The sequence below is a fragment of the Misgurnus anguillicaudatus genome, chromosome 2 (genome assembly GCF_027580225.2).
Source record: "Misgurnus anguillicaudatus chromosome 2, ASM2758022v2, whole genome shotgun sequence".
NCBI classification, from domain to species: Eukaryota; Metazoa; Chordata; class Actinopteri; order Cypriniformes; family Cobitidae; genus Misgurnus; species Misgurnus anguillicaudatus.
Window position 1 is genome coordinate 6,016,103 of NC_073338.2, and position 22,037 is coordinate 6,038,139.

General features: G+C 39.4%; 1 long non-coding RNA gene across 1 annotated transcript; it reads right to left on the reverse strand.

Annotated features, from left to right (window-relative positions):
* Positions 1-372: 372 nt before the first annotated feature.
* Positions 373-12,252, reverse strand: LOC141367245 (uncharacterized). The gene is made up of 3 exons (XR_012371517.1): positions 11,246-12,252; positions 890-976; positions 373-811 (listed from the first exon to the last, which is right to left on the reverse strand). It is a non-coding gene; the product is annotated as an uncharacterized lncRNA (long non-coding RNA).
* Between the last annotated feature and the right edge of the window lie 9,785 nt (positions 12,253-22,037).

A 22,037-nucleotide genomic window follows, 5' to 3' on the forward strand; every position in this document is an offset into this window, starting at 1 on the left:
ATGATGCCTGTGCTGCTAAGTAATTAATTTGTTAAACTCACTTCCATAGCAGATGAAATGGTACTGTTGGTCACAGCTGTACTGAATCCATTTCCCAGAATCAGTTGTTGACATGGCAACACAGTCACCAGAACTCTGAAATTGTTCTCCTGCTGCCCAGTTTCTAAAGGTGAGATTCCATTGATCAGACCACTGCCAAGGGTCTCTGAACAGACCAATCCAGACGTTTGACCAGGAATCTCCAACAGCTGCATATAGCTGTTGCTGCTCTTGAGAATTGTGGATAGTGGCCAGATCAGTGTAATGTTGTCTGCAGTAACTCTGTGCATCTGTCCAGTTTTTGGTCTCATTTATTCTGATGTATCCAGTGCTGTCTATTGACAGATGCAAAAAATCAAGTCTTAACTCTTCTCAGTTAGACAAAATATTAACAGTTAATAAAGTGACTACTTACTGTAGCACACCAATGGTAAACCGGATTGACAAGTATAATCGCACCAGACATTATTAGCAAAAAATACACAATCTTCTCCAGTAGGTTCTCCTGGTTTCCATGGACTGTACTGAGAAATGGTACCGCCTCCATTTGACCAAACCCAACGACTCTGTGTTCCCTTCTGCAGTCCAATCCACACTGATCCATTGTAGCCATCATTCATTGTATTGATCATCCTGTTTTCATCATCCATTGAGTCTACAGTAGCCAGATCAGTGAATCTCTCTTTACAGTAACTCTGAGCTTGTGTCCATGTCATATTTATGTTTATGTAGTGATACTCTCGCCAAAGACCAGAAGCGCTGCACAGAAGTCCTGTTAAAATGAACATGTTTAAATATATGCATGTGCACACATATACTTGTGAAAACAGATTTAAATGATGACACCAACCTGACAGCAGAATCAGCACAAACAAACTCATGTTCATGACTGCTGTCACAGCTCCTCGCTGATGTTTCACCATCACTGCACACTGATCTGTTTATAATAAGAGAAAATATCAGTAAATCATCTGTATGATTCTTGATACTTAGTATTAAGTACAGTGCACATTTAAAAGATTTAATGTGTCTAGACATGTCATAAAGACGTGCACCACACATATTAAACTTTGACAATCTTTTCAGTTTTTCAGTATAAGGGTCATTCTTTATTTGTGGTAGCAAGTGGCGTCCCTCTATTTTAGAACAGTTGAAATAAACTTTAAATACAGATAAATTATATACTGTTTACATTTTTGTATTCTGTAGGATAAACAAAATTTGTGCACTATTAACAATTACATTTTTTGTTTTAAAATACTTATTTGAGTTTGAGAGATTGTATTTGTAACAAAATATGCATGTAACCGCCACACCTCAGATGTTATGAATCTCCAGTAAGGAGAGAGGGAGAGAACCCAGGCGCAGGCTTAAGTGAACACAAACAGATTTAACAAAACAGGGAAACAGAAGACCCATGGGGGGGCAAAATAGGATAAACACAAACATGATACTAAACAGTGTCGACACTGTGTCGAGATCCCGAAGAGTAGATGTTTCGAAACACTATTCCGAAATGTGGTGTCATGTGACGAAGTGATTCAAAACACCAAAGTCACGCTAAACGAAGCGGCGCATTTCACAAGTGTTTCAAAAGGTGGCGTACATGTCGAATCTGCGTTAGACTGACAGGGAAGGAAAAAATCGAACAATACCTCATAGATGCATTTTTGCCCAGATCAAATTAGTGGAAAGAAGTAGAATTTCCCCATTTGTATGTAACAGTTAGGCTACTTACAAAAAATTGCATGTCAGCAACAAGTGTCCCTTGTGTGAGAAATTTTTCAAAGGCTGGATAAATTATATGTAAAAAAGAAGTTGGCTGAGTCCATCAACAGCAGAACAATTTTCATGAATAAACATCTATATGTAAACAATGTGGCAAATTACGGCTTTGATATATTTTATGCATCTCTTATTATTTGGTATATCTCTATTCAATGTATTAATTAAATAGACCCGAATAGCCTATAGTTATCGACAATAATGAGCCTAAACGCTCATGTAGTTAACAAACAGATGTTAAAACAACAAAAAAAAAACGTTTAATTTTATTATGATGACGTAGCACATGCATTCCCTGGTTCAATCCTAAGATCTTTGCATGGAAGTCGACAACACTATCCACTCACCCATTCTATCACTTGTGTGTCAATCAAAACAACATTGGGGATAAAATTGGTCAGCGCGCGTCCAAAATCTTGCCAAGGCTGCTTCGTGTCAAGACATGCAAATGACTGCTAGGTGTGACTGTGGAGGCAGATTCGGATTGATGTTTCGAAGCCTCAAAATATATGGCACAATTGATTCAACTGTTTCAGTGTTTCACGAAGCTTTGCTCTGCCCACCACTAAATAAACAAAGAACTTGATAAAAACCTTCTCTTGAAAAAACGATTCACCACAAGACAGCAAACACAAAAGCATTAAATAAGTGAGTAAATCAAGAGGGAAACAGGTGACATGAATCAAACAATTATATTACGATTAACGAGGGGCGGGGTCATGAGACAAGACACGGAAGCACACAGCCCAAACAAAAGGCCATGTGCTACCACACAAAACATGGGCATGTCATGATCCTGCCTCAAGACATTAGGCTTATTTGACTTCAGCGGCGCCGCAAGAATCAACAGCTGGATGATGTTAAAAAACTGCGAGAGTGATTCGCGAAATCAGAGGATTTTTTTGCTACTACCTACTTAACAAGCGCTAAAAGGGTACGTACATTTTCACCTTATCATGTTAAGTATGGACATCATCTGCAATGTGGACGTTATCATGTGACCTATGACGTAGTAGGCTTGTTCGAATTTATTCAGCACCAAAAGAACTGGCCAGAGGATGACATCACAATAACGTGAGAGCGATAACGTGAGAGCGACTTTGATGTCATACGCCTGCATGAACTCGAACAAGCCTCAGGGCTCAGGTCCCGCCGCTGTTGAGGCAACTCGAGACCTGCAGTCTTGGGGCTCGCAGATGGATCTCCTCGAGGAGGCTGAGATGGGCTCAGCCCTATCTCTTCCTCCCTCTGGGATTCCTGTTGTTCCTCCTCTGGGTGTGGAAGCCTGTGCTGCAGTTCCTTCCCCACAGTGAGAGGGACGTGATCTTGAGTTATCTTCCTCTGAGGAGGTCGATGTTTTGGGTATTTATGAAGGGGAGAGTGAGGACGCACAGCTATCCTCTCCCCCGGCATATGCTGATTTAACACTCTGGGGTCGGCTGCGGCGCGGGCGCCGCCAACTCTTTATTTTTCAATCACTGCGTAAAGAGACTTAGATAACTCTGCTGATTTTGGACATACAGATATGATTTATACATCATTTAAAACGTTAAAGTGTCTAGTTTTTTTTCTGTCCACTCCCAATAAAAACAGAATGCTGTGCTTTTCGCGAAATTAAGAAAATAAACATAATGCGCATTTTGTTCTCTCTCCCTCAGTAAAGTCATTTCAGAAACGCGTCAGAAAATTAGCTGCAACTTCACGAATACATGTCATATAAACAAAAGATAAATGTCTACATAATGCTTGGAATGTCAGCTTTTAAATGATGTAAGTGAGATCAAAAACATATATTGTCATTCGGTGTAAACTGTATGAGAATTAGGAGAGGGACCGTCTCTCTAATGTTACCTGATTATCTGTAATGAGTAGAGATCGCCACGCCCCCACGCCATTGAAGTGAATGAGCAGAGACATCCATAAGCATAACTTGTGCCTCCTGCAGTCAATGGATACAAAATCCACAACCCAGTCTCTCCATTCCTTGTTGTTTCATCCGATTGCACCAAAACATGACATATAAATCCTTATTTACTTGCGTATGTGTGTCAGTATCTCCAGACGCGAGTGTTTTCTTTGTTCTTCCGTCAAACATTTCATGCGAGGGGAACACACATAAACAAACACACGAGTCAGGAAACTCGACGCGGTTTTTGGTATTCTTATAAAATACGCGATTGCAAACAGTACTATCCTTATTTAGTTGCGTCTAAGCGTATATCTCCGCACAGCACGTTTATTAAACACAGGATCACTTGCATGTGCACACATAAGTTACTGCTTTCATGAGCAACACGTGAGGTAATGGCGGCGGCTGTAAACAAACATTGAGCAAGTTTATCATGCAAGTTTATCATGCTTGTCCCTTGTTGTGTTTCTACTATAATGATATAATGATTACAAAAACACAAATAAGAGTCCAAACAACGATAGGCAGTTGTTCTTTTGAGCTTTTTACTGCACACAAACCCTGTGTTCACTTTACCATGATTAGGCTGCTATGGTTTTTAAAAGGTAACTTACACTTATAAAAGGTTTTTAAAAGGTAACTATATATATATATATATATATATATATATATATATATATATATATATATATATATATATATATATATAATGTGTGTATTTACATTTAAATTGAAAACCATATCATGGTTTTACTACAGAGAAAGTTACATTCCTGTTGAACATCCCCACAAGACTCATTATGTGGCTCATTATGCAACCCTTTTGTCTCTCAGCTGTCAATCACTGATTATTCAGGAGCATTCCGGCCTCCACGCATATAGCCTTTCCCAAGCAAAAGTTTCTTAGAAATTGTAAATCAATATCTTGCTTTATGTGAATGAGTAGGCCGAATGATTTTCACATCATTTTGAAGAAAAAACTCTAGACTACTAGATCCTGTTTTGGAAAGTATTGGGAAAACATGTTTAGAATTAGTTTTGTGGACTTATATCAGTGACTTAAAATTTTTGCTTTTTCAAAAACCACGCATAAACATTTTTCTCTCAAAAATACAAACATGTACATACGTGTTGATTATATGATATTGTAGCCCAGTTTGTGCTGAACGCAGTGTTATGAGACTTTTGCCATTAATATGTTTTTAAGCAACTGAAAAAAGCACAAATGTCAGTGCATATCAAAACTTCCCCAGGGCCCTAAAACCCCTTAGACCCCAGAGGGTTAATCAAGGTCATTACACGTTTTGAAATTAGGTCTCGAATGGCCCGTAGAAAAACAGGAACGTGTGCTACTTACGTGTGCTATTCCAAAGTCAAATATGTATTCCAACATTAGTGGATGTGTAAATCATGGGTATTTGGGCATGCCAAAGGTTAACAGACAATTGCTAGCTATCTTTCACCTTCGTCGGCCTTCACACTTAAAGCCGGCTCTTCCCACTGCCCTGTGCCACATTACTTCAGTGCTGGTGTGTAAAGCGACTTTTAAAACTTTTCTTACGCGCATAGATAACGCTACACACCCTAATCCACAGGCCTCTCATAGGCAGGGTCAAAAGGAGAGCGTGGGCGTTCGTGTCCCCCCTCGTAAAAAAAAGTAGCGCTGAGATATGTGGTTTAAGGTTAGTGAGGGTTACCCCCCCTGGAGGGTAGTGATGCGCGGGTCGTCTCGTAACCCGCGGGTCGGGTTGGGGCGGGTAAAGAAATTGTAACTTTAATGCGGGGCGGGTCATTAAAAACAAAATTAAAAAACTGATATGTTGCGTCTAATTCCCTGTAGCATATATATTAAATATTTGGGAATATATATTTTTACATTTAATTACGTTCTTTGATAAGGTTAAATTACGTAGGCCTATGTGGCAACGTAACTTCCGCAACGTAACTTGCGCAACGTAACTTGATATCCCCAAACTTTTGACATCACGGAAGTGCCAAGTAGCTCCCGCTGGCTGCCAGCCACAACAACAAAACAAACGGGGAGAAATTAAGGTAGGGAATTTGTGAATAGATAATACAAATGCTGCTTGTTTGTGTGGTGATCTACTTTTAAAATGATAAAGCCGACAAGTTCTACATGTTAAAAACACTTTAAATGCGTGGACTATACTGCATATATCTCTACATTGGATTTAGGGATGTCACCATTACTCTATTTTATTGCCTCTCTCTCTCTCTCTCTCTCTCTCTCTCTCTCTCCCTCGTAAGTTTGCCAGTTTACAGGGCGATGTAATCTAATGGCTGTTTCCAAGCACTCTTAGGCTGAAATAAAGCCTCTTTATATTTACATTACAAATGCCTAGTATGTCTATTTTAATGGTCACGGGCGCGGGGCGGGTTTTAAAAATAGATACAGTGTTGCGGTGCGGGTTGGGGCGGGCCAAATATTTCATAAAAGCGGGACCCGCGGGTTGGAAAAAACGCCGACCCGCGCATCACTACTGGAGGGTATATTATATAATATATTAGCCCAGTCAGCAGAGATGGCAACACAGCATTGAGATGTTGTGCTTGCACATCTAAGACACCTAGGGTTGAGACTGAACACTAAGGGGTGGTTTCCCGGACAGGGATTATCTTAACCCAGGACTAGGCCTTAGTTTAATTAGGAAAAATAACTAGTTTTAGCAAACATGCCTTACTAAAAACATTACTTTTGTGCATTTTGATGCAAAATAAAGGGCACTGATGTATTTTAAGTTATGTTAGTGCAAGATGTTATCAGTTTGGACAGCTCTAACATTTATTTTAGTCTAGGACTAGTCTAATCTCTGTCTGGGAAACCACCCCAAAGAAAGGTATGTTAGTCCTAACGTAGGTGATCTCATTTAAGGGGTAATATGGAACTTGACGACGATGCAGGCACAGATGTATCCTGCTCGTGTCACGTCCTTTTTTCAAGTGAATGAGATGAAGCTAGGTCAATCGCACAACAAGTGGTGGCTTAAAAGTTGTTTATGAAAGGCCAACGCGGGGGAAGTGTGCTTCTCCAGCACAGACGACCTCTTTCTGGGCGTAGTATGGATTTCAACGACTGGAGGCACAATTATTAGAAAAAAATCCAGGAATTCCATGATGTTTAAAGGTTATTAAGAGAGATAAAGTTCGGGACCTGATTTATGTTATAAAGTTATTAACTATTTCCCCGCCATTGACAAGTTATCTTGTCAATTAAAAGAAAATGCTTCCCTGCCAATGAAGAGAATTTTTCTTCTTTCCGCAATAATGCTATTATCCACCAGGTGGTGCACTTGAAAAAACTATCAAAATAATTACATACATTAAACATTCAGTGCAAACTCAGGAGTAGGATGACGAATAAATTCCTATTTAACCTACCCCAATCTTATTTTAAAGAAAAAGTAACAAAAATACAGATGGCAAAAATCAATTATAGTATTGTTATCCAAGATTTCTTGTCAAACCTTGTTTCGTCACTTAATATCAGAGGCAGACACTACTTGAGTATTTTAAGTACATTTTCCAAGCATCTGTGCTTTATCAGAGTGTTTGTCTTGGGAAAAAAATTACTTTCCTTTACTAAAAAATGTTCACTTCATTCTAAAGCATAGAATCATACTGTGTATTCCTTTTATATTGCATATTAAAATTGATTTAACACCTAATTACATAAAAATGGTGTACTTTTACTTTTCTTGATATTCGTTTAGAATTTCAAACAGTATGCTCTATTATTTTAAAATCAGTTTTGTCCATTAGTTTAAAACAAGCAACATGATTTTAAACAATGAGGTATAAAATATTTTAAATATTTAAAAATGTTATTAAGCTTCAATTTTAATGGATATATCATATTAAACTAATTTTAAATGCAAAACAATACATTTCATTTAAAGAAAACAAGCAAGCATTTTTACAATTTCTGCCTCTCATTTGCCTCCCCAATTGAAGAATGACCCACCACACTGCTGCACCACTATTCATTTATTTGTAACGTGAGGTTGTTATCATTGGCGGCTAGTGACTTCTCTTACACGGGGCGTGAATTCAAAATATGTGTTGAGAGTTTCATGTGTATTGCTTGTCATTTTAAAATATGTGTTTGATGCGTCATGTTAACCATTTGCATCATGCATCTTGTCAAAACACGTGCCTGCTGCACAGAGCATCTAAAGGGTTTATTATAAAAGAGAGGCTCAAGTTCAAAAATACTCATAACACACTAATTTAACCCTAAACTCTGATTACACATAAGATTATGGAGTACGTGCGCGTCACTGTAAACATAAACCCCTTTGAAGCGTCTTCAGCAGGCTTGTATTTTGACATCATGAGTGATGCACATAAGTTTACATGATGCGCCAAACACACATTTTGAAATGACAAGCTTCACATCGTGCACCCTCGAAAAGAAGTCACCGGCTGCCACTGCTTGTAATAATCTTTGAACCATTTCACTGATGTCATAAAAGCACACATTCTTCATTTTATCTTATAATTAAAAACTGATCATATAGAAACCATATAGATACCCCTGATGTACTGTAAATGATTTATGTCTGAGTCACGTGGATACAAAACAAAGACACTTTTCAGAAAGACATGCAGGATGTTTAAACATAAATAACACGTACGACTTTCTGTAAACCCGTGTCTAAAACATTTATCTGAAACTGAAGCATTAACTCATTTCAAATAATGTGATGACAAGAAATCAGTAGTTTTCATATTCAAATAGCTGAGTTCATTTCCATTTTAGCACATTGTATTGCATCACTGGACACAGTAGGAATCTTATTTTGTGTATTGAAATTGCAATAGTCAAAAGAGCACTATTGCTGTCCTCATGTTTTCTTCATTATAAGATACAGAAGAGAGCAAAACCTCTTGTACTAAAAGGTTTATCCCATTAACCCTTATATTACATCTTGAAGAATGGCCATATTATGTGACCTTTTAAACCTTAGCAATGAAATAATGAAACTTCAAACAATCAGGGTGAAGTCACAGGAATATACAACAAAATGGAGAGCAAGACATAATGGACACAAAATAGAAGACAGGACACAAATGGCAAACACATGCAACAACAATTTTTTAAAGAAGTGTAACAAAGGGACGTTTGACAGTTTTTTATTTTTATGTCCTTCAGTGCTGGCTCTTTTTCCTTAATTTACCAATTCTACTACAAAATTACACAACTCCAGTGTGGCCAGATACATTTACATGCAAACCTATTAGGTAAACAGTCACTATGAGCTGTCACTACACTAAAATGTGTAAACTTTACTTAAATTCTAATTTTGTTTTCCCTCTGAAAGGTAACAGCATAGAGGTTTATGATAACACAATGTTGAGTTAATAATGGAAATCTTTTTAGGTGGACTACTTTACTAATTTATAAGGTAAACTATAAAATCATTATCAGATTTTTATTTTTCTTAGTTATGTGCAGAGGCAGTTCTGGGATCAGTAGATATTTTAGTCTTAGGTCAGACCTATGGACCCATACTTTGATCAGATATTGGAATATTACATAGTTTAAAATGTAAGAAATACAATTAGTAAGAGTGGTTATACTTGTATAAGTAGGGGGTTCTCAACCTTTTTTACACTGCGGCCCGGTTTTAGATATAAGAAAATTTGCGGATAGGGGGTCGCTGAGTTGTTGTTCGAATAAAGTGCTAAAAATCCTCCTTTGCGAAATGTGTAATGTTTTAAACGATATTAAAGATTGAACAACCATGCATTATGAAAATTAATAACTGCTGTATTTATAGTATATTTTCTATAGACGTGTAAAACCATATTTTGGCGGATAGTTTTTTTTTTTTACTTTCATTGTTTCACTGCCCATTTAGTCTTAATAATTAATGGAAATGAACTTGGCTTGGAGAGGAGGAGAGATGCCAGCAAAATTGCAGCTGGCACGGAGACTCCCGTTTACCATATGATTTTAATGATGATTGACATATGATTGATGAATTTTTAGCTTCCTTTCAAACTTACGTTAAAAGTGTACCCGTTAAAATATTATTACTGCAGTAAATGAGTTTATTTTGATCATGGTGCCACTATCGCTGGATAATTTTGTTTTGTAAAAAAGTTGTTTTACAGAAGCCTGCAATTACTTTTCATTTCCGATTTCACAGAGTTGAACGTCTTCAGTAGGCTATTTACATGATTTGCGAGGTAGATTTGCAAATGATTCATAAAGTAATATCTTTGCAATTCTTTCATCGATTGTGTTTAAAAGTAGGGGAGAGCAGGAGGGAAGTACCATTTTTCAGAAAAAACGTAATTTTAAAAGATAATGTTTTAGACAGAGATATATTTTTTGCTCTGGTCTGTAACTAATTTTGAACAAATGTAAAAACGACTTCAGTATAATTTCACTTTGATCATAGGGAGCACATTGTTACGTTGACCCTGTCAGCAGGGACAAAAGTAACACACAGGTGTGTCAAAAGTAACACAAGAGAACAAGATAGATTTTTGTTTTACACTTCTTTTTTATTAAATATATATGACCATGACCTCGTTAATATGTAACTGCAAACATATTTTGTAATTTATCTTTGTAAAAAATAATGAAAATACAGTTTCATTTACATTTAAAATGTCAGTTTTATCAAATGTTTCAAAAGCAACTGACAGTACAAACCTAAATTGTTGAGAATAAAACATTTTCCAACATTTTGAACAATATGAAAATGAAAAGTGAAGAATATACATTTTCAACATAATGCAACAGTATTAGCACGACAGGAACTCCTGACATTTAAACCCGATTTACTTTTATTTTGAAAACGCTGAAAAGTCAAAGTTCAGGATGTGTTAGAGCCCTAAATATCTTATAGATTGATTGTAACATAGTTCGGGATGCAAATGTTATCAGGGCTCAGAGAAAAAAATGGTATTTTCGCCCCAGTTCTCCCCTACTGTATGCTCAAACTCTAATGACAGCATTATGATCGCAGATGTGCTGGTAGAGAGCGCGGCCTGGTACAAAAGTGGAAATGATTGATGTTGTTTAAAGAACAAAATACCCGATTAAGCTATTACGTAGCTATTATACACACTTTTTCAGGACGTTCTTGCAACCCGGTGTCAACTTGTCCATGATCCGGTGATTGTGGACCTCTGTAAAGAACCGTGTGTTCCACCTTGTGAATATTTTGGTGTTTATTAGGAGGGCACAACTCAGACCAGATTATGACATTCACCATCACCGCTTCCATTAATTTAAATAAAAAAACTATTCATAACAGCAAATACAATTGGAAAACAAAAATAAAATGCATAACATGACCATACTAAAACTCAGAAGATCTTTTTGTTTTTTATATTTTAATCTGTTGTTAATAATAAGAATGAAAGTCTTTGTGTGTTGTGTGTTACTTATATTCTGCCAGTTCTGTCATTTAACATTCATTCATGATTGCAAATTAAATAATAAATGAAGTTTATTGTGAAGTTTATATTTCTTACCTTAAAGCTGGTTATGTACTTGTACTGAAAATCCTTTGTATTTTCACACAGTGACTTGCAACTTCTGCCAAAATAATTGAACAAATGAAAGGAATTGTGGATGTTCGCACTTTAGTTGGTCTCTATTTCTGGATGGGCGGTTCTTGAAGACAAAACTAACACATCCCCTACTGCTTGAATGTATTTGTTAATTAGATGCGTTGGCAAATTGAAGGTTCCTATCAAGTGAAACAGTAAAGTAGATTTAGATTTGACCTCACATTTTCTCCCACAATCAGCACAGCTGATGTTCATACTTCACAGATGCTGTAGTAAATTGATTTGTTTATAATAGCCTGTAACTGAAAACTAAAGTACTATCATATAAACTTCTGAAATAAATTAAAATGGTGAGCTGACCTAGCCTGGTCCAACCAGACTCGTACATTCATTTCATTTGTACAGAGAGTCTGGCCACGCTTCATTGCAAAGCGTTACTTCCGTTAAGGAAGGTCCTCTGTTAAAGTTTAAAACTATTGGATCTGCCCAGTGTCACTCTGAATCTGCCATAACCAATCGCTAACGTTTGGTCGTGACGTATGATGTCATGATGTCACGTGACATGCTAAGATGGCGGCACACACAGTTGCACCGGTCCAGTGCTTTTTCTAGTCAGTGCTTTGTTTGGCGTTTTATGTATGTGTTTTTAATTGTTTTTTGGCCATTATGTCGAGCAAAGAACACCTACAGCCGGCACGATCTTCTTAGGATAGGAGTTTGCTATGAGCAGAGTGTTACAGCAGAGGACCTACGTACACACAAGATCTCGGAGGATATAGCGAGGAGCCCCGGCTCGGCGTGGATTACCATTCCCGCAAGGCAGCGGCAAAGGCGCAGGGAGAGGAAGCAGAAACGAGGCTGCAGGGCTGGAGCATTAGCTAGGGTACGGAGGCAGCCACATAGACTTCCCAGCCTTTTTCAAATGAACGCCAGATCACTCGCAAATAAGATGGATGAACTGAGACTACAGGCGGTGAATAATAACGCCATAAAGGATAGCTGCATTCAATTGATTACAGAGACATGGCTTCATTCATTCATCCCAGACACTGCCATTGAGCTAGAAGGCTACACACTACAGCGTCAAGATAGAACAAAGGCCTCCGGTAAGAGCAAGGGAGGGGGGCTATGTGTTTATGTCACGGCCAGGGGCTGGCTGTGTCTAGCTAAAGCCACGCCCCTTCTCTACTTCCACCTCGAGGAGGTCCCCAAAGCCAACCCAATGACCAGACAACACGAAAACAGTAAGTATAAAATAATCTTTATTTATTAAATATTTAAAATGTAATGGGGATTTGGGGGAAGGGGAATTAAAACTAATATCGGGCTCTGCCCTCCAGGGGGCCACGGTCAAGTGAGTGACAAGGGGGTGGGGGCGTCGAAGAACAGGCTCCTGCCTGGTTCCTTCTGCCCGTGGCGCCCTCCTCTTCCTTCCTGGAGGCAGAATAAACGTACAATGAGTGTTGGTATTGATCTTTCCTGTCTGCGTACCTGTATTGTGCTCGCGGCACTCCACTGCTTGGAATCGCACAACTCTTTGTCGTCGGCTCACTCTCCTTTCCTCTCTCTCCACAGGCAGTGACTCTTCGCCGGCTACAGCTCTCGGTAAGTGCAGTTTCTCTCACAGCTCGTTCTCTTAATGCTCACTCTTGTTCTCTCTCTCCACAGACAGCAGCTGGGACACAAGGACACAATTAATCTGACCCGGATGGCTCTCACCTCTTCGCCGGCTACAGCTCTCGGTAAGTGCAGTTTCTCTCACAGCTCGTTCTCTTAGTGCTCACTATTGTTCTCTCTCACCACAGACAGCAGCTGGGACACAAGGACACAATTAATCTGACTTGGATAGCTCTCACCTCTTCGCTGGCTACAGCTCTTGGTAAGTGCAGGTTCTCTCACAGCTCGTGCTCTTAATGCTCCTCTTGTTCTCTCTCTCCACAGGCGGTGACTGGGACACAAGGACACAATTAATCTGACTTGGATAGCTCTCACCTCTTCGCTGGCTACAGCTCTTGGTGAGTGCAGGTTCTCTCACAGCTCGTGCTCTTAATGCTCCTCTTGTTCTCTCTCTCCACAGGCGGCGACTGGGACACAAGGACACAATTAATCTGACTTGGATAGCTCTCACCTCTTTCCGGGCGTAACGTACTGTAAGCACGGGGTTTCAACAGTGGCTCCTCTCAGGTCAATGTACACAGCACACTCTTCGTCTCTGTTGACCAAACAGGCTTAATAGGTTAGTATAACTTTACAGGGTGGCGGACTTACGACAGCTGGTTTCCACAGTGTGTCAGATAAGCAATAGTTCCTGTAAGGCGCCGGGGACAGACCCTGTCGGCGAGCTCGTTGGTCTGCAGAGGGGCGGGAACGTCACACCGTCTACCGGGTCGAGCGTTGCCCTTTCCTCGCTACCCGTCGGGCGATCGAACACTGGACCGGGGCGCCCCTTTGTAGAGACCTCGGGGCGGCGGACCTCCTTCGCCTCTAACTCTGCGACAATGGAAATCACACAGGTAAGGTAGCAATGTTATTGGCCCGAAGTCATACTCACACGCTACTAACTCTGCAGTTCTTCACCACCACTCTATAAAGTCCACCAAATGTTCCGATGGAAAGTCACTCCAGGATACCACACCGTTGTTTGAAGCTGAAACACACTCACAGCATTAATATCTACAGGTTTCTCTAGGGCCGCTTGCCTCTTCGTCTTTCCTCGACGAAGTGAGAGGAAGCGGGGGTACGTCTGACAAGACACACAGCAATTTCACTGCAGTACACGGCAATACACAGCACCACTTCAACGTGCAAGTTTCTACATCAAAAGACTCACCCACCACACTCGGTGCACACAAAGGACGCCCGTCTTCCTCTACTTCACTCTGGGCGAATACGGCGATGGATAACACGGCCTAGCGTTTGTTTCGTCGCTGTAGCTGCTTCATAAAAAGAATCCTTCGGCTTGCCCACCACGCTGTCTCAGGGGTAGGGCCGCCCTCCCTCTCCTGGAGGTACTCAGAAAATGCACAAGTCAAAGATACACAATTCGTTCCAATGGAATAGGCTTTTGTTACTCACGGCTGCTGCACTTCCTTCGTCCCACGTTTCTCTACGTTAATCCACGCTGCAAACACTCCAGATGCACTGGCAGGGCGGTTTTCCGTCGCCAACCGGTATGCCACACTTCCGGTAAAACACACTTTTCCACAGGTGTATACTCACAACAATACGTTTCTTCCTCCTTTGTTTCTCTCCCTAGATGTCGGCATTCGTTCGTTCTTCAACCTATAAGGTTTTCGGTATCTCCATCAACATACATCAATAGCCCAAGAAGAGAGAGAGAGCAAATATAGCGATCGATCAGCGTATCAGGCGAGCACAACTCAGCACTTCAATACACACCAACAACACTTTAAACTGTGATTTAAACTGCTCTTAAGTATTCCTCTGGGTGCTGCCGTCTTCCAATCACCCGGCGCTCCTCTTAACAACGCACAGCTGTGCTTCGTTTGGCTGATTACAGCCCTCGCGATGCTACCGGATGTCCAGTGTTTCCTCTTCCCGGTCTGGGCGGAAACATCCGGGCGGAACCAAACTTTCCCAACTTTTGGTTCCGCCCAAAAAGATCGTCACCTTGTGACATTTATGTCAACAATAAATGGTGTACTAACACAGTGATTATAGACAGCCACTGCTCCATAGACCTGGAATATGTGACGGTCAAATGCAGGCCCATTTATCTACCAAGAGAATTTACTGTGGTCATTATAACTGCTGTTTACATCCCACCTGATGCAAATGCTAACTCGGCTATCAGACTTTTATATGGCTGTATAAACAGCCAGCAGAGCAGATACCCTGATGCTGTCCACATTCTAGCTGGGGACTTTAACTAAGCAGATCTAAAGTCAGTGCTCCCTAGATTTCATCAGCACGTTAAGTGTGCCACCAGAGGAGCAAATACATTGGATAAAGTATACTCAAATATTAAGCTAGGCTACAGGGCCAGACAATTACCACACCTAGGCCAGTCAGATCACATGTCTCTGCATTTAATCCCTGCATATGCCCCCCTTAGGAAAATGTCTCTAACCATTACAAAGACTGTAAAAACTTGGCCCGAGGATGCCTCTCTGCAGCTACAGGACTGTTTTGATAGGACTAACTGGGAGGTCTTTGAACATACAGACCTGGAAGTGTTTACGGACAGTGTTCTTTGTTACATTAAGAACTGCATAGACACTGTCACAGTGGACAAATGCATCCAGGTCTATCCTAATCAGAAGTCCTGGATGAACCGTGATGTTCATTGTCTACTGAAGGAAAGGAACATCGCCTTCAGGTGTGGCAACAAGGTTCGCTATAATGTGGCTAGAGCTAATCTGAGGAGAAGCATTCTCCTAGAATCAAATTTTCTCCCTAGAAACCAAATACAGTACCCCAGCAACGTAATAAACAAAGCCTTATATCTCTGCATCAGAACATCGTAGAGACATAGCGGTTGGGTTGTTTTACTTGTGGCTTGGAGTATAATCATATATTGTCCCCAGAATTTTGCCACGGCAAGCACCACTTGACATTTTACCTATCTAGTTATTATTATATTTTATATATATTTTCTCTTCTCTGCACAAAATTTCAGCGCGTAACTCGTCCTGCACGGTTTGTCAGAGACCCATGAAAGAGGGCTTAAATCGACCGTATTATTGAGGAAAGGTGTGATATATCTTTTATAAGTTATTTCACAGCTGTTAACACTTAGTCTGTGTATTTATACCCCTGTTTGTGCAAATACTCACTGCCGGATCATTGTCGCCATTCCTCATCTGTTCCTGTGATTTATGTCAGTGTTCCTGTGGTACTTACCTGCCCGTTGTTGTTTCTCGTGTTTTTTTCCTATTTGTTAATAAATGTTATTTATTCATCATGAACTTCGCACATGTGTCCTGATTCTTGTTTCCCGGCGTAACAGAACTATCCGGCCGTTAAAGGACGCAGCGAGTTCAGAGAGAGGAGCTTCCCCTAATATTTTTCAGATTTTACCCTTTCCTACCGCCCGGGTTCTAAAAACATCAAACCCAATGCTTTGTCTCAACTTTTTTGAACATACCGATCGCACATCTACTCCCGAGTGAATTTTACCGGAGACCCTATTTGTCTCCATACTCAGATGGGAGGTCGAATCTAAAGTTTTGACAGCCTTAGAAGGGTTAACGCCTTCGCTCCGTTGCCCACCGAACCGCTTATTTGTGCCGGAGGAGTTACGGTCCAACGTTATTCAGTGGGACCATTGTTCCAGTGTAGCTTGTCACTGGAACAAACAACGATTCTGGTGGCCGGGTATGGCTTGCGACATTCACATTTTTTTTTTGGCTTATTCGGTTTGTGCCACTGCTAAGACTTCCAATCGTCCTGACGGGTTACTCTACCGCTGCCAGTCCCTTCGAGACCCTGGTCCCACATTGTGCTAGATTTCATTACCGCCCTCCCACCCTCTCAGGGTAATACGGTGATTTTAACCGTAGTGGACCGGTTCTCGAAGGCGACTCATTTCATTCCCTTGCCCAAATTACCATCAGCCAAGGAAACATTGGTAACTGTTATAGACCACATCTTCCGTTTACATGGTCTTCCGACAGACGTGGTCTCCAATAGGGGTCCCCAATTCATGTCAAAATTTTGGCAAGAGTTTTGCAAGTTGTTAGGAGCGACTAGGGATGGGTACCGAAACCCGGTATTAAACTGGCCCCAGAGCTAAATTATGAAAGACCGTAGTATCAGTAAGATCTGACGCTATCGGTTCTGCTTTTGGTCCTGGAGAAAAAAATAAAAATAAATGTACTATGTATTCTTGCTTAATAATGTTTTCGTGCACATTTGATCTCACCAAACATTTCTAATTTGCGATTAAGACGTTTGTCTGTGAGATCTGCGAGATCCCTCATGCGCGCCGCGGAGGCTGTCTGTCTGTCAAACACAACAACAACAACGAGCGCGGCGCACGCACACGCATAACAGCACGAAAACTACCGCTTAATACAAAGAGTGACCATGGCGGATAGAGCAAAACATTCAAAAGTGTGGTTATACTTCACTAGAGTTATGCAGACAACACTCGTTGTCATACAGGTAAGTGCAACAAGATGTTTGCATGTAAGGGCGGAAACACAAGCAATCTGTCAAAGCATCTTTCAAAAGTGTATTACGTGCAGAAAGAAGGTGTGTCCCAATTCAAGGGCTGCGACCTTCTAAGCATACAACCTTAAAAGGGGAGCACTCTGCCTTTCAAGGTGGCAGCCTCAGAAGTCCGTGAAGAGAACTGAAATGAGACAGTCTAACCCTCGGAGGACCTATAATTTGCGTCACCTGTTGCACGGGCCCACCGCGCCTGTCAGCAGGACACAGCGGAGATGTTTCTGACTTCTAAATAAATATGGAATCAGAAAAATATTCATTTATTTTAGAAAATATGACACGTTGATGTAGATTAAACTATTCAACAGTATATAAAAATTAATCAACCTTAGAAATACGCAACATAAACAGAATAATATTAACAGAAGTCACAGCCTCAAGTCGCACTGCTGTGACGCAATCAGTCTTAATATACATCCTTAGAAGGTCCCAGCCTGCAAAATTTTTCGACTGCCTAGCTAGCTCATCTCTGGTGGTTGCCGCATCAACGTCAGGCATGTATGCTAAAATCATGTTGAATCAACATTGTTCACGTCATTTAAAATAAATGTACAATCTCCCTAATTGGTTTGCTTACCTTAAGTTGAAATTCTGTTGATTTCTTTTGGGAGAAATGTTGAACGTTATGCATTCAACATATTTTCTACTTCTTTTTAAAATCCCAAATAAAGAAAAATCAGCATGTAAACATTTATTTAGCCTAAATATCCTATTTAGAGTATTTTTTTCTGCAGCTTTCACGGTGTATTAACAAATATATGTATAATATTTAGAAATGATATTTAGAAATTAATTTGTAATAATGAAATGCAGACACATAATTAACTTAATTATGTGAACATAGGTTCGTGATCAAATGCTAACATTGGCCAAAGTACCGTTAAGAATACCGTTAAAGCACCGGACCGTTAAGCAGTACCGGTAAGAGTAGTAATACCGTTAAAACCTTAACGATACCCATCTCTAGGAGTGACTGTTAGTCTATCCTCCGGGTTTCATCCCCAGAGCAATGGTCAAACCGAGCGAGCCAACCAAGATTTGGAAAGGGTGTTGCGATGTTTGGTCTCCAAGAATGCCTCGTCCTGGAGCCAACATCTCTCTATTGTGGAGTACGCACACAATTCATTGCCAGTGTCATCCACGTGCCTATCACCGTTTGAATTAAGTTTAGGTTACCAGCCATCTAATTTTCCTAGTCTGGAAACCGAGATTGTGGTCCCCTCCGCTTACGCTTATGTCCAGAGGTGCCACCTTACCTGGACTAGAGCTCGTGAAGCTCTACTATGGACGGGGGCGCACCAAGGCTAAAGCCGATTGCCACCGGTGTAAGCCTCCCGTTTATGTCGTCGGTCAAAAAGTGTAGCTTTCTACTCAGAATATTCCGATGCATTCCGTCTCGAATAAGCTTGCTCCGAAATTTATTGGCCCAAGATCATTAATCCGGTGACAGTGCTCCTTAACCTCCCTCCTGCTTACAGGAGAATTCATCCTTCCATATTTCTAAAATTAAACCAGTTTTTCGCTCTTGTTTTAACCCGCCTGTCCCGGTCCCCCCGCCTCCTCTGATAGCCGGGGAACCAGCCTATTCTGTTAACAGTATTCTGGACTCTAGGCGAAGGGGACGCGGATTTCAGTACTTGGTGAACTGGGAAGGTTACGGTCCGGAGGAGAGAAGTTGGGTTCCTGTTAGCTTCATGTTAAATCATGCTAATGTTATGCTAAATCATCCTAGCTTCTTGTTAAATCATGCTAACATCATGTTAAGTCATGCTAACGTCATGTTAGCTTCATGCTAACACCATGTTAGCTTCATGTTTAATCATACAAACTTCATGTTAAATCATGTTAGCTTTATTTTAAATCAATGCTAGCTTCATGTTAAATTATGTTAAATCATGCTAATTCATTCTAACGTCATGTTAAATCATGTTAGCTCTATGTTAAATCATGCTAATGTCATGTTAAATCATGCTAACACCATGTTAACTTCATGTTTAATTATACTAGCTTCATGCTAAATCATGCTAGCTTCATGTTAAATCATGCTAATGTCATGTTAAATCATGCTTACATCATGTTAATTCATGCTAACGTCATGTTAGCTTCATGCTAACGTCATGTTAACTTCATGTTAAATCATGCTAACTTCATGTTAAATCATGTTAACACCATGCTAGCTTCATGCTTAATCATACTAGCTTCATGCTGAATCATGTTAGCTTTATGCTAATCATGCTAACTTCATGCTAAATCATGCTAGCTTCATGTTAAATCATGTTAATGTCATGCTTATTCAGGTTAATATCATGCTAATTCATGTTAATGTTATGTTTATATGTCATGTAAAATCATGTTAACTTTATGCCAAATCATGCTAGCTTCATGCTAAATCATGCTAGCTTCATACTAAATAATGTTAGCGTCATGCTAAATCATGCTAGCGGCATGTTAAATCATGCTAGCTTCATGGTTAATCATGCTAGCTTCAGGCTAAATCATGTTAATAGTCAGGTAGACTACTAAACTACACTTCTTTTACATTTTTGTAAATCAATTTGTTTTACTTTTTTTGCGTTTTCATGCACTGGGAATTCCTTGGGAATTGCATTTCTAGTAAAATCAAGTTATCACAACTTGATATTACTTAAAATAAAAAATGTTAATAAAAAATTTAATGTGTTTAATGTACTCATTTAGCAGCAAAAATCTTTTATATAAAAATGTTAAGTGCTATGAACTCAAATTATTAACGTATTAAAATTATGAAAATCTGGTCATGAAAATCTGCATGCAGCACTAATTGGTCATTTTCTGACGCTGCAAGGTTAGGTTAAGACAGAGGAATGCTAGTAAGTTAATAAATAATACTTGTATTAATTATACTTGGTTGGTTTTTACAGTGATTGGCAAGATATAAACACGCATAAGTTGCTAACTTTCTGTAAGAACATCTGAATTTACTGCTCAAGTTCACGTTTTCATCCTTATGCACTGCGTCATCACCACCCCACTTATTTAAACTGAGAGAATCACTTTCCTCAAATTATTTGAGTAGTCTAATTTATTAGGGTTTACAGTGTAGGCATTGTTTGTCACCATTATGATTTGTTTTTAATTTGTGTTTTGTTGGTCATAGCTCAGTTCTATTGAAATTTATTTCCACGTTGCAGGTCACTTTCGGACTGTATGGAAATCTGAAGTCCTTGCATGTGCCATGCACACACACACACACACACACACACACACACACACACACACACACACACACACACACACACACACACACACACACACATATTAGGGCTGTAACGATACACCAAAACCCACGATTCGATTCGTATCACGATTTTTGACCCATGATTCGTTTCGGATCACGATTCTTTGGCGGGTGAAGGAGAGGACAAAGAAAGATTTTTATTCAAACTATATTTTTTATTAAATAACATTTGAAAAAACCTTTATAAACTGAACACCAAAGAACAAGATTAATTATGGAAATTATTAACAATATAAATAGCCATATATTAAATAAATAAATAGCCAAAGCTATACTTATGTTTTCTTTTTAACAAAATACTGTGGAAAAACAAACAAAACTAAACTCCATTGAGGAGATGATGTTTTACATTAAATGTATTTAAGGTTCTTCAAATAAATTGTCAAGAGTTAAGAGAGTAATTTGTTTTTTGTAAATTGTTCAATTCATAATGTAATAGGCCTATAATAAGTTTGTTAAATCATACAGTGAATGTGTAAAAAGCCGTGAGCATGCAAAGTGAAACTAAGATGAAAGAATCAGCGTCTTCTGCCTTTAAAGGCAGTTTAAAATTACTTTAATCCAACTGATCAACACAAATACAAAGCGCCATAATACAATGGATTTCTTAACACTTGACTTTCACCTGGGCATTTAGATATGCAAGTTTCAGCACGTCCTCTACGTTATTAAGGAGTCTGCTTTATTAACGGCTTTTCGTTTGCTCCACAAGCTAAATGTTTTTGTTATGTACCTTTTTACTTGCATATATTTCTACATATTTTCGACCAAGGAACACACAAGATATAATGCAAGTTTACATTTACAAGTGCACAAATACTGGCTAATTTTAAATTCATTAAGACACTGCTGTGTTCTATTGACCGGGGTTCTATAAATTTGCACAACAAGCCTAAACAATGTTCTTCAATTTCACCATAAGGGAAATTCCTTCACCACGACAGCCCTAGTCACATGATGCAGTGGTGGACGAATTACACAAATCGTGTACTTGAGTAAAAGTAAAGATACCCAGGGTAAAATATTACTCAAGTAAAAGTAGAAGTACTTGCTTAAAATTTTTACTTGAGTAAAAGTACAAAAGTATCTGCCTCAAAATGTATTTAAGTACAAAAGTACGGTGATTTATTATGGCCATATCATTTTTGTCACAAAACTCAAATTATGAGAAATAACTCTCTTGGCTAACCAATCAATTAATAAAAGGACATTAATAAATCAGACACTGATGTCTATTAAAATTATCATAAGCCTAAAACCTTAAAAACAAAAAATTTCCTTTAA